Source organism: Daktulosphaira vitifoliae, unplaced genomic scaffold (assembly GCF_025091365.1).
Source record: "Daktulosphaira vitifoliae isolate Bord-2020 unplaced genomic scaffold, ASM2509136v1 Scaffold_2, whole genome shotgun sequence".
Classification (NCBI taxonomy): Eukaryota; Metazoa; Arthropoda; class Insecta; order Hemiptera; family Phylloxeridae; genus Daktulosphaira; species Daktulosphaira vitifoliae.
Window position 1 is genome coordinate 22,376,116 of NW_026099573.1, and position 12,396 is coordinate 22,388,511.

Here is a 12,396-nt window from a genome sequence, read left to right on the forward strand (position 1 = left end):
GTTCCTTTGGGCGTCCTTATAGGATTCCCAGTGTTGTTCCAAACCTGATTTCATTGCTTTATTTAAGAGCTTACGTGAACTCTTTCTTAATTTAGACAGGTTAGCATTCCACCAAGCTACACCCTGCCCTGTACCTTTCCTTTCTATTAAAGGACAGTTTTCTTTGTAAGCTGAGACAATGGAGTCCTGTAGCATATTTACAGCCCTTTCAGTACTCTGTCTCGACCCCAATCTAAACTGTAGGTTAATCAGGTCACGAGAGAGATCTGCCCTGTATTTGTCCCAGTTTGTTCTTTTCGGGTTCCTATAGTACTCCGTCTCAACTTTGTTAATTTCCAAAGTGAATCGTAAGTGCCTATGATCAGAAAGAGAAGGTTCGGAGGACACTTTCCACCCTTTTATCTTTTGAAGTAACCCTTTTGAACAAACTGTTAGATCAATGACTTCCTGCCTGTTCCTGATAACAAAAGTAGGTTCACTACCTCTGTTCAGTATACTTAGGTCTGTAGTCAGCAATAGATCCATTATAACCTCTCCTCTTTGGTTGATGTTACTGCTCCCCCAAATAGTGTGGTGTGCATTAGCATCCATACCTAGGATTAGTTCTAATTTTTCATTTTTGCAATAATTAAAGAGCATAGTTAGGTCCCTACCTGGGTCTGTGACCTCATATGGTAAGTATCCTGAAGCTACTATGATATTTTTACCATCATTTAGTGTTACTCTAATAATAGTCAAGTCTGCACTTGATAGATTAAGTATCAGGCTGGCTTTAACTTTATTATTAACCAAAATGCAAGTTCTTGGTTTATCTGCTTGTTTATGAAACAGTTTAAAATCCCTTAGATTTAGCCCCTTAATCTGGTCCCCATTTATCCATGGTTCCTGAATAAGTGCTATTTGTAAGGGTGTTGTATGCCTCTCAGTTAGGGTCCTTAGTAATACACTACTGGCCCCTTTACTGTGATGCAGGTTTATTTGCGTGAATTGAATTCTATTGTCAGCCATTCAGATAAACTGATGTTGACGCCTAAGAAAGCACGCTGTGCTGGGTGTGATACAGGTGTCTGAAACAGTCCCTGTGTCACACAGCCCCCCCTGTGGGTGGTGTCCCACCGCCGTCCCCAGGTGGCGACCGTGCCTTGGTTCCGCTCTCCACATTTCCTTTTGGATCTGTGGAGAGGTTCCCCTCAGCTGTGGCCGTTATTGAGGGTGGCGGTTTCCTGGGTCCCTTTCCCTTACGTAACACACTTCCTCCCTTCCCTTTCGAGGCAGGAGTAAAGTGTGTCCGTTTGCCCCTTACCTGTGCCTTACCTCCTTTCCCGAGTGGCACTGGTGATTCCTCAGCCTTCCTCTTCCCAGATTTTTGAGGTGTGGATTTTTTCACATCCTTCCGGGCTGGTGGCTGCTTGGCAACATAATCTGTGAAGCAAACTCTGCCCATTCCAAAATATGGACTGCGCTTCAGTTCCTCCAGTTTGACCATGCTGTTTTCGTCCACACTTAGAAACAGAGTTTGTCCTTTCGGGCCAACCTCTGTCTCATGGTGGACTTTCCAGATCGCCGTGTTCAGCCCTGGGTTTTGTTTTGCCAAAATTTCCATGATCTTCTTGGAATCTTTTGGCAGCCCTGGTATGTGAGTGACCATCCGTTTATACTTGATCGGGTTGTAGGCTTCCAAATGGAGTTCTGCACCGTCCCAAGGTTTTATCAAGTTGACATGGTCAGTGAGCCACTTAAGAGAGCTCTCTTGGGCTGCACTGATCACAAGTGCTCCATCAGTGAGTCTGGTGTCTTCAAACCTTGGTACGTCGGTTCCATCAGTACCCGACAGTATCAAGTCTCCAACACAAGACTCAATGAGTAGCCCCTGCTCTGTGGTCAACTTGTTAGTGGGGTAGCCTGCGAGGACCAGAGCCACTTTTTTATCATCGGTTACCACGTCCCTGTAGGTCGGTACCCAATGAGTTTTCTTACATGGAGGTTCTTGCCCCTTGTCCTCAGGTTTTTGAGCTTCGGTTCCCTTTGACTTTTTCAAGTCATCGGTTCCCTTGTCTCCCTCCTTTGGTAGGTTCTTCTGCCCCTCCATGCTTGCTCGGCTCCTCTTCAGCTTGCGCCTCTGACTGTCGCTCAATTTCTCAGGTCTAAGTTTTAGACCTTCGATTTTGTCAGCTACTGCTCCCAGTTGATCTTGCGATTCCTGGTCTGCATTTTCTGACGTTGCTGTCTCTTTGCTAGTAGACGGTTCACCAAGTGTCCCGTTGTTGGCATTGAGACCTTCAAGTTCGGCGATTCTTCTGCGAAGAGTCGCCAGTTCACGATCTTGTTCCGACAGGTTGTCCGTAGGATCCCTGATCGTCACAAGTTCGTTGTTTTGTGGTTTTTCTATGTTTTTGTCCATATAGTTCCCACGAGAAGTCGAGAAATAAAGGTCCGTCACAGCAGAGCTCGATACTGTGATAAGGCTGTATACTCTATGGTGCGCCAGGTGCCATAGAGGATCCCAATGGTCACTTTACCTTTCGGCTAACTACCCTGTGACAAGTTAGCAACCCTTTCACTTGGTATGGCTGGGTTAGGGGGGCCTATTCGCTGTTAGCAAGCAGGTATGCCCAGGCCTACCAGTCCCAACTAACCAAAGTCATGACCGGCTAAGAGCAGTGGTACGTGTTGCCACCCCCACTGAAATAACTAGGGTCCGCGGGGTTGTTAGGCCCGTAATCCTTGCGGATTCCCCTGCGGGGGGCTAGCTCTATTAGTATTAGTTGTAATTATAATTAATGGCTGTTCAATAAGGTCATAATATGTTAACAAAAGGATTTATTGTTGTAAACATATGAATAGAGTCCGTTATTCAAATTTGTCACGTAAGATTATAGGGGATTATGTGGGGATGTGGCGACTGTTGACTGTATAGTGTTGTTCATTTTATGTTTGACCTATTTGGACTGAAGATGCCTGGAGTGTTATGTTGGAAATTATACTTGGTAAGTACCATAATAAAATATTTTTTTAAATTTAATAATAATAATAATTAAGGGTTTTATTTGCCACAAATTTTCTTTATAACCCAATTTCATAAAATTCGATACTATTTATTTTTCAAAATAGATTATTTAGAAGTAAATTTTCTTAAACCTCGTGTATCGTGCATTTTATATCACCTTATAGTATTGAATAAAAGTAATTTTATAATATATAATAAATAAAGGAAAGTCGAGCTAAGCCGATCGAAATAATAAAAGTTATATTATAACATTGTTTGTTAATTAGAATAAAATTATGCCATTATAAAAATATGTCGATCTAGTCGAACGGAATAATAATAATAAGCCATAAGTATCAAAGAAAATAGTTAATTAAAATTAACATTATAAGTAAGCCATAATTTTCAAATAAAATAATTCAAATATGCCATAACGTAATGTATCGGACTGGCCGAAAATAATAATAAAATATATGCCAAAATCAAATTATCAGATTTACCGAAAATAACAGTAATATAAATATGCCACAAAATCGGTTATACCGAATAAAATAATATATAATAATGTTCTAATGAACTAAGTCGGACTTTGCCGAATTTAAGTAAAAATATTCCACAATATAGTAAATCGGACTTGCCGAATATAAATAATAGTATACATATAAGTATATAAGTATGCCACAAAATAATAATTAAATCGGACTTGCCGCATATAAATAAACATATGCTACAATATAATAAATCGGACTTTGCCGAGTATAATTAAAATATAATAAATAACAGACAATGCTGTAATGTGGCTGGGGCCCCAAAATAATAATATAATAATAATAATATAACAATACTATATATTTCAATAGCAATAGTAATAAGGACTTATTTTTCTAGCTAGAAATTACTCATCCAATGGTCGTCACCAAAGGGAGGATAGAACATAAATATGCACGAATCGTGATAATTTGATGTCTCGGTGATCAAGTCGCTAGATACGAAATTACACGAAGATGTTAAGGCNTACATACGAAATTATACGAAGATGTTGAAGTCGTGGTTTGGATGTTCTATTAAAAGGGACTGTGGCTCAAAGTAAAATGACAAAAGTCATGGTAATGGTCGTGACATTGACCGTGGCTGTGGCGTTAGTGGTGACTGGCTATGAATGGCTATAAAAAATGGCGAGATGGCAAAATGGCAATCAGGTAAATGCANTGGCAAAATTGCAATCAGGTGAATGCAACGTATACACTATAGAAATTAATAATTGACCTAGTTATTCGACTACTTGATTATCTGATTCAAGGATAAACAAGGGAAATTTGGTTTTAAAATATTGAACTAAATAGTTATACAGGAGTAAGTCTACAATAATCATATTTTATTCAAAATATATTAATATTTATAAAACTATATTTTACAGGGAGAATGATCGAGATGTAGATCGTAATTCAAAGTAGAGAGATCCTGTGACAGCGAAGAAGTCTTCGATAGAATTATTGATTAAGATGACCCGTCGAATGAACCTCAAAGAATGACTTCATTTGAATGAATAATTAATGGATTTTAATTTAAGTAGTTTAAGCAATTTGTAGGATATACGATTATATATAAGTAATTAGTATATAAGAGTAACACGATTATTCATACTAATCCTTGTATTTGACAGGGGGTAATTTTAAAATTGAAGAGTGTCTAGATTTTTTAAATGTAACCTAGGTAATTAATCAGATTTATTGAATATTCTCTACAGTCGCCACTGGGGTAAAGAATTATTGTCAATAGCAATAACAAAAAAAATTTTTCTAGAGTCATAATTATTATTATGTGGTAGGTAAGCGTATNAAAAAATTTTCTAGAGTCATAATTATTATTAAGTGGTAGGTAAGCGTATTTAATATAAATAGTGTACTTTAATATAGCATTTTACCCTTAAACCATCTTGGATTAAACAAATTCGAACATATTAGAACAAAAATAAATTATAATCAAATTTTTAAGAATTTTTAAGAGTTGAAACAGCACAATATAATAATATTCGTTGGGTCTTAAGAAGCGAAGAGCACCGTTGTCGCAATAAGATCAATTTTTCGGGTGCGTTATTACACTGACCTTGCCTATAATTTATGTCAGCAAAAATAAAAAAAAGTAATAATATCGACAATGATTATTATACACCTTATAATTCTTATATTTTTGGAAAATTGTTAAATTGTTATTATATTGTCATCTCATTACTATACATATTTTACTATTTTAGTGCTAGCCCCGGGCCGAGATTTGAATGGATTTTATATTCTAGAAACGAAAGGTTTTAACTGGTCTACGTGAACAGGCGACTCGACCAAAATATTGTTTTTTGGCAGATTTATCAAAAAACTATATGGACCTATTTTCTTTAAAATAACATAAGGGCCTTCATACCTATCTGAAAATTTATTACCTTTTACCGGGACTTTAACTAAGACTTTGTCTCCCGCTTTAAACGATTGAAAATTATTCAATGATAATAGCTTTTGTTTAGTTTGTTCGGATTGTTTCTCTAATAATTGGGGTAATGATTTTCTAATATGTTTGATTTTATTAATTTCATCGATAACGTTCCCATCGGAAGGGGGAATTAGTGCAATATCAAACATGCTTTTAGGATTATAGCCGTGAACTAAATAAAATGGCGTATAATTTGTAACCGAATGTATTGAAGTATTATAGGCGTATACAACGTACGGTAAATAATCTACCTACTTATTGTTATCCTGAACGTAATGTGATATCATGTCTATAACTGTTTGATTTTGCCTCTCCACCTGACCTTGTGAAGTAGGCTTATACGGAATTCCGAATTTTTTGTCTACCCCAAAAGCGTCCATTAGGTCTAAAACTGTCTTTGACGTAAAATGAGTTCCATTATCTGACCTAATTATCCTAGCTGGACCAAATCTTAAGAATAAATCTAAAATNTTATCCTAGCTGGACCAAATCTTAAGAATAAGTCTAAAAGAAATTTGTTGGTACTACGCGCATTGGCATTTGTAAATGGTTGAACTACGCAAAATTTTGATAAACGATCAGTAGCTACTAAAATATATANTTGACGTAAAATGAGTTCCATTATCTGACCTAATTATCCTAGCTGGACCAAATCTTAAGAATAAGTCTAAAAGAAATTTGTTGATACTACGCGCATTGGCATTTGTAAATGGTTGAGCTACGCAAAATTTTGATAAACGATCAGTAGCTACTAAAATATACTTATAAGATTTCGACTTTGGAAGGGGACCAACATAGTCAATAATTATTTCACTCATAATCTCACACTTGTCTAAATCGTATCTCCCTACTTTCGGTGGCTTACTTTGTTTATATGGTTTCCTCTTTTGACACCTTTCACATGACAGAACATATGACTTTATATCTTTTCTCATTTTTGGCCAGTAATATTTACTCCTAATTTTGTTTAGTGTTTTTGAAAAACTGATATGCCCGCTTAATAAACTATCATGATTATCAATTATTACCTGTTTAATAAATTTTGAAGGTAAAGCAAGTGCGTATACAGGGATTTGTCTAATTTTCGTTTTGTAATACAATATATCATTATCTTTTATTTCATAATTGTCGGCCTTATTTAAATAAAACGAATTTGATGAGATAGGGTTTTTAATAGCACCTATAATGTTATGCAAGTACGCATCGTTTGCTTGTTCTACAGCAATATTAATAGGTTGAACAAGATTTATTTTAAAAATATCATTTTTAATATTCGAATTTAAAATATTAATTAGTTCACTTGAACTGGGATAACGCGATAGATGATCCGCGGCCCTATTAAAAATACCTTTTTTATATTTTACCTCAAAATCATAGCCCATTAATTTCGTTCGTATCCTGTTTACAACGTTAGATTCAGTTTTTAAGTTCATAAAACTTGTCAAGTTTTTATGATCAGTCCAAACCTCAATTTTCCTACCCTGAACATATTGCCTATAATGGGTAAACGCGAAATTAATAGCTAAAACCTCGAGTTCCATTGCGGAATAATTGGACTCGGCGGGCGTTAACTTTTTAGACGCGTAAGAGATTGGATGAATTTCGTTATTATCGTCACGTTGTTGAAGTATAACACCTAGACCTAATTTACTAGCATCTGTTACTAGTATAGTTTCCAAATTTACGTTAAAATGCGCGAGGAGTGGAGGTGTCGTAAGTTTAGACTTTAGCTCTTTAAATGCTGTTTCATGTTCAGTTAACCATTTAATTTTTTCATTTTTTGTTTTAAATTTACCCTTAGTGAGATCTGTAAGAGGTTTTGCCAGTTTACTAAAGTTAGGAATAAATTTTCTGAAATAATTGGCAAGTCCTAAAAAACTACGAATTTGTTTAATAGTGTTAGGGGAAGGGAATTTTTTTTACCGATTTATGCCCTCATCGGTTGGCCTAATGCCTTTCGAATTTATGATATTACCGAGTACTTGTATTTCCTCGTATCCGAATTTACATTTTGATGGCTTCAATTTTAGATTATACTGTCTAAATCTTTGTAATGTTATGTCTAATGAATATAAATATTGATCGAAAGATTTTCCAAAAACTGTGCAATCATCTAAGTAGCAAATATTATTTTTATAAGTAAGACCTCCCATAATTTTGCACATAGCGGCCTGATATATTGCTGGAGCATTATTAAGTCCCATTGGAAGTCTTTTGAATTGAAAATGTCCCGTATCAGTAGAAAAAGCTGTATATTGTCGAGAATTTTTAGATAGTTTGAATTGATAAAAACCACTGGACGCGTCTAATAATGAAAAATAGTGGTTACCAGCTAAGCAGTCATATATATTTTGAATTATCGGCATGGGAAAACTTTCTTTTAATAAAATCGAATTTAATTTTCTATAATCTAAAACCATGCGATACTCCTTAGGGGTGGCCCCTTTTTTGTCACCCTGTGGGAGATTTTTACCTACTAAAAATACCGGATTACTATATGGACTATTTGACAGTTCTATTATGTCGGCCTTTAATAATTCGTTAGTTTGTTTTTCTACCTCGGCCCGTTTTTTAACGTTTAACTTGAAATTCGGTAAATTTATTATTTGATCCCGATTTAATTTTAATTCAATATCAGGTAATTTTACCTCGCCCAAGTCGAATTTAGTCTTTGAAAAAATTTCATTATAATTATTCAGCAACGTTTCAAGTTTTTGTTTTTTATCATGAGATAAAGACGGGTTAATATCGAATTCGACCTTTTGTGAAAAGTCTGCTAGAGAAGATGTTTCTTTTTCCGCGAAACATGTTTCGTTAACCTAAGATTCGAAGTGTACGTCTGGTGTTGACGCATCATTTTGTTTGAAGTGTTCGGTAAAATCATAATTTTTTTGTCTGGAGTTCAGAATTTTACGCCTGTCGGCGACTGAAATATTGTCATTAATATGCACAATTGTTTTAATATTAAAATTAACACTAGAATTTTTTACGTATTCTAATGGAGACCAATGACAGTGGGAAAATAAAACAAACACGTTATCTCGATCGAATTCTGTGAATGCGATAACATTTACGTCGGAACGATTGTTATCTTGGGAAAGCACAATTAAATTTTTATTGTAATAAGACGCGACGGCTGCTAGATCTTCTACCTCAAGCCAGACAGGCTGACTTGCAGAATCTACGCCTAGTAATACTTGAATATCATGAAAATTAACATTAATATATTTATTTTTCAACACCTCTACTAATGTATTTACGCCGCAAAAGCCGTCTCGTGGGATATTTTTTGAAACCTGCATACGCGCTGTGGACTCAATGGAAACATTGGTAGAATTTTTGTGTGAAAGAATATGATTTGCGACATTGCTAGAACTGAATTTTTCGAAGAGTACGGTCACCCTGTGTGGTCCGTCAAATAAAATAATTTTCGAATCATACATATCAATATTAGCCTTATATTTGTGTAGAAAACTATTACCTAAAAGATTATACCCATTTAAGTTTTTAACGACAGCGCATTCAATAATAAAACCCAACGATTGAATAATGGGGAATCCACATCAAAGTTATCTTATATAAAGATTAGAGTGAATACAAAATAGATTTTTACATATGTTGGTCTATAAAACTAACAAAGTTGACCAAACATTAAAATCTTTAGCGGCTGAAAGTTTGATTTTTTTTTTTATCATAGTATCCATAATTTGAAATTTCATTTGCATAATTATAGCTTAATTTATATATTATTTTATTTTCTTGTATAAAATTAAGCTTAGTTGTGTTTATTTTAGTTTTTAATTTATTTAAATGTGAAGTTAATTTTAATTAATTCCTGTACTCTATGCTCAGTGATTATTTATTATTTATAATTCATTCAAAGATATAAAATATGTAAAGGAAGTAAAAATAAATAAATAAATACTATTTAAAAAAACAGTAGAAAATAATCCTTGTAAGTAACAATTTAGTTAATTTTTGTATTCTTGATTATGAAGCATTTAAAAATTAGAATACCATGTTTTTCGTGAATATTTTGAAAATATTTTTGACGACATCTGAATCAAAACATAAGCCAACACATTATATTAACGAAAAAACAATCTTATGTATAGTTAAATTTTTAAATCCTATTGAAACTTGCTATTTATTAACTTGATTTATTATGATGTAAAAATGCAAGAATATAATAATGATTTTAGTGATATTTTGAGTTTTTTTAATAAATGTACTGTTAATAGTAGTTATATATGTTTCTGAGCTCATATTAATCTTAACGATATCACAAATCTCATTTTGAAACGAGACTGACATTGTGTTGTGGTTATATATAAAAATCACTTTTTATACCCCTTATATTGTATTATAGACACGCAATCGTTGTCATGGAGAAAAGGTTTAACACCCCTCTCAACTTCTTCTCTTTTGCATTTCATTAATTACATGATTTCGACTACCTAGTAATCCGTTAGACCATTTTCTAAAATATTTTCTTATAATCGCTTAAGTTGAAATCCGGCTCACCTGGAGCTTTTCTATGTCTATATTTTTTTAATATTAAATAGCTTTTCTATATTTTAAAGATAAAGATAATTTTCAAAATTTCAAATTAAGTACTATTTACAAATAATTTTTATGAATCACAAGAAAAAATATTCTTAGAATAAAAAATTATTATCAATAAATGTCAATTGAAAATAATATATGCGTTAATAATATCAATGAAATAATTTGTTTATGTCGTTTTTTTTCACTAAAAATATATATTTTTTTATAATTTATTATTTTAAAATTGTAAACAATTTTTACAATTTCAACATATTATTGTTGTATAACGCGTGATAACCATTTATCATGTATTTTAAATAAGACGTGACTAAAAAAAAAAACAAATTAAAAAGAAAAATTACAAAAATAATTTAAGAGTAAAGTCTACATATTTTTATGTATCTAATGTTATATCAAAAGGCGTCGTCTTTCTTATTTTCGATGATAACTTTGCTTTCTGATAATGATATAACTAAGATTTTATATTGGGGAGAGTTTTATAATAAATGATAGTCTTACTGAACTATATTGAACCTCTTTTTTTAATCATCAGTTTATTTTCAAGATAAATATTTTGGCTTATAGGAGTAGGTATTGCTCTATATATATTTCTAGCTAAGAGGACTCTCTTAGCTTCGTCACTTTTCTCTGAGTATTTATTGATATGGGTAGTGGCTAAAATCATAACGAATTCACACAAAATGAATTGAACAAAAGTGTAATAAAAAGCAATCGCTCATTTAGCAGTATTTAGAAAAATATATTTTGTCTTTGTAATTGTACTAAATTAATTAATAGCTCGTATATTTTTTAAAGTTCGTACAGACATTTTTTAAGCAGAATCATATTTCAGTCTAGACAAACAAAGTAGTACGTGGTCTATGACTTAAGCATTAGATTACTCATAAAAGACAAGTCAACAGAACAGTTTTCTTTATTTGATCATATTATATTACATTAAAAGCGCATTAATTTGAAATATTTTAGAATAATGCCAGCACCATCTGTTATTATGGAATTAAATATAAAATCAGACATTTCTATCAAAAGTTATATGATTTTGGCTTTAACTCCTAGAAATCCTAGAAATTGTATTTCGTACAGTTTTTCTTTTTTCGTCTTTAAGTATATTGTATTAGTTTTAATTTGATGGGAGTTTAGGGGTAAGTAAGGCAAGTTAACGCTTGGGGCAATATGATCTTTCTTTTAAAAAAATGTTGGTAATGTTTGCAAACTGTTTATTGAAATAATTTTAAATATACTAACCATACAATGACTAATTTTTCGAATATAAATCGAATGATCACATGTGTTTGGATTACGTATGTTACTAAAACATATGTATACCTTTTTTGCAAGTTTGCGATATAATATTGATGTTTAACGACGCAAAATATTAATTTGAGCATAAATAAATAAATGATTTTTATTGCAATACCTAAAGAAAAACATTACCAATAATAAGTACTTAAAATTATAAGTCCTATTCAAATTAACGGAGTACTAGGAGATAATTTTTAAATAACAAAGAAAATTATGAAGGTTGGATTTTTCGATATTTGTACAAGAAATTTCTACATATAAAATAACTTTTTTATAATTAGTTGAACTAGCTCAGTTACTAAATAAATTAACTTAGTAACTGTCCATTAATATAACTTAGGGGTAATCAGGTCGATTTTCCCTTTTAAATAATTTATACTCCAATTTTTCTTTTTTCTTTTTAATTACTCGATAGATCAATTAAAAATTGTAGATACATTCAAAATTTCTTAAGGGATCAGGATAAAAATCTCTCTTAATTGGGAAATCAGGTTTGTTAAAAAACATGTTTTTAAATAAAAAACAATAGTAATAATTGCATTATTATTTTAAGGTAAAAACAAAAGGGGATATTAATTAGTTTTTTTAATATTATTATTTAAAAGCCTTATACGAAGTGCAAACCATGAGTTGATTTCTATTAATATAGAAATGTTTAGAAATAAAATACAATTCAAAAATTATTTTATTTAAAAATATATAAATAATGCCTGTGTAGTTATAATAAAAGATATATGTATAACTGGAAACTTTCGTTGACTTTTGTGCGTGCGACGTTTTTATGAAAAAATATCATGCAATTAATTAGATAAATTTACAAGAGCATTTAATGCGCTTAATGGGATTTAGGAGTAGTGAGAGGGGTGAAAAAAATTAGTATTTTAAATATTTTTATTTTTTACAGTATTCTGTTTTAACTTAATTTGAAAAAAAAAAGTTGTAGATCAAGTTATGGCTATATTTGTTGGACACCCTCTCAAGTTATGCCTTGCGGTGACCATCATACAATTTCACTGGTTCATATAAAATCAATCATACAAAAAAAAAAAAAAAAA

General features: G+C 32.3%; 1 long non-coding RNA gene across 1 annotated transcript; it reads left to right on the forward strand.

Moving 5' to 3' along the window:
• Nucleotides 1-4,213: 4,213 nt before the first annotated feature.
• On the forward strand, nucleotides 4,214-4,953 carry LOC126899596 (uncharacterized). The gene is made up of 3 exons (XR_007702626.1): nucleotides 4,214-4,339; nucleotides 4,404-4,814; nucleotides 4,865-4,953. It is a non-coding gene; the product is annotated as an uncharacterized LOC126899596 (long non-coding RNA).
• The last annotated feature ends 7,443 nt before the right edge of the window (nucleotides 4,954-12,396 follow it).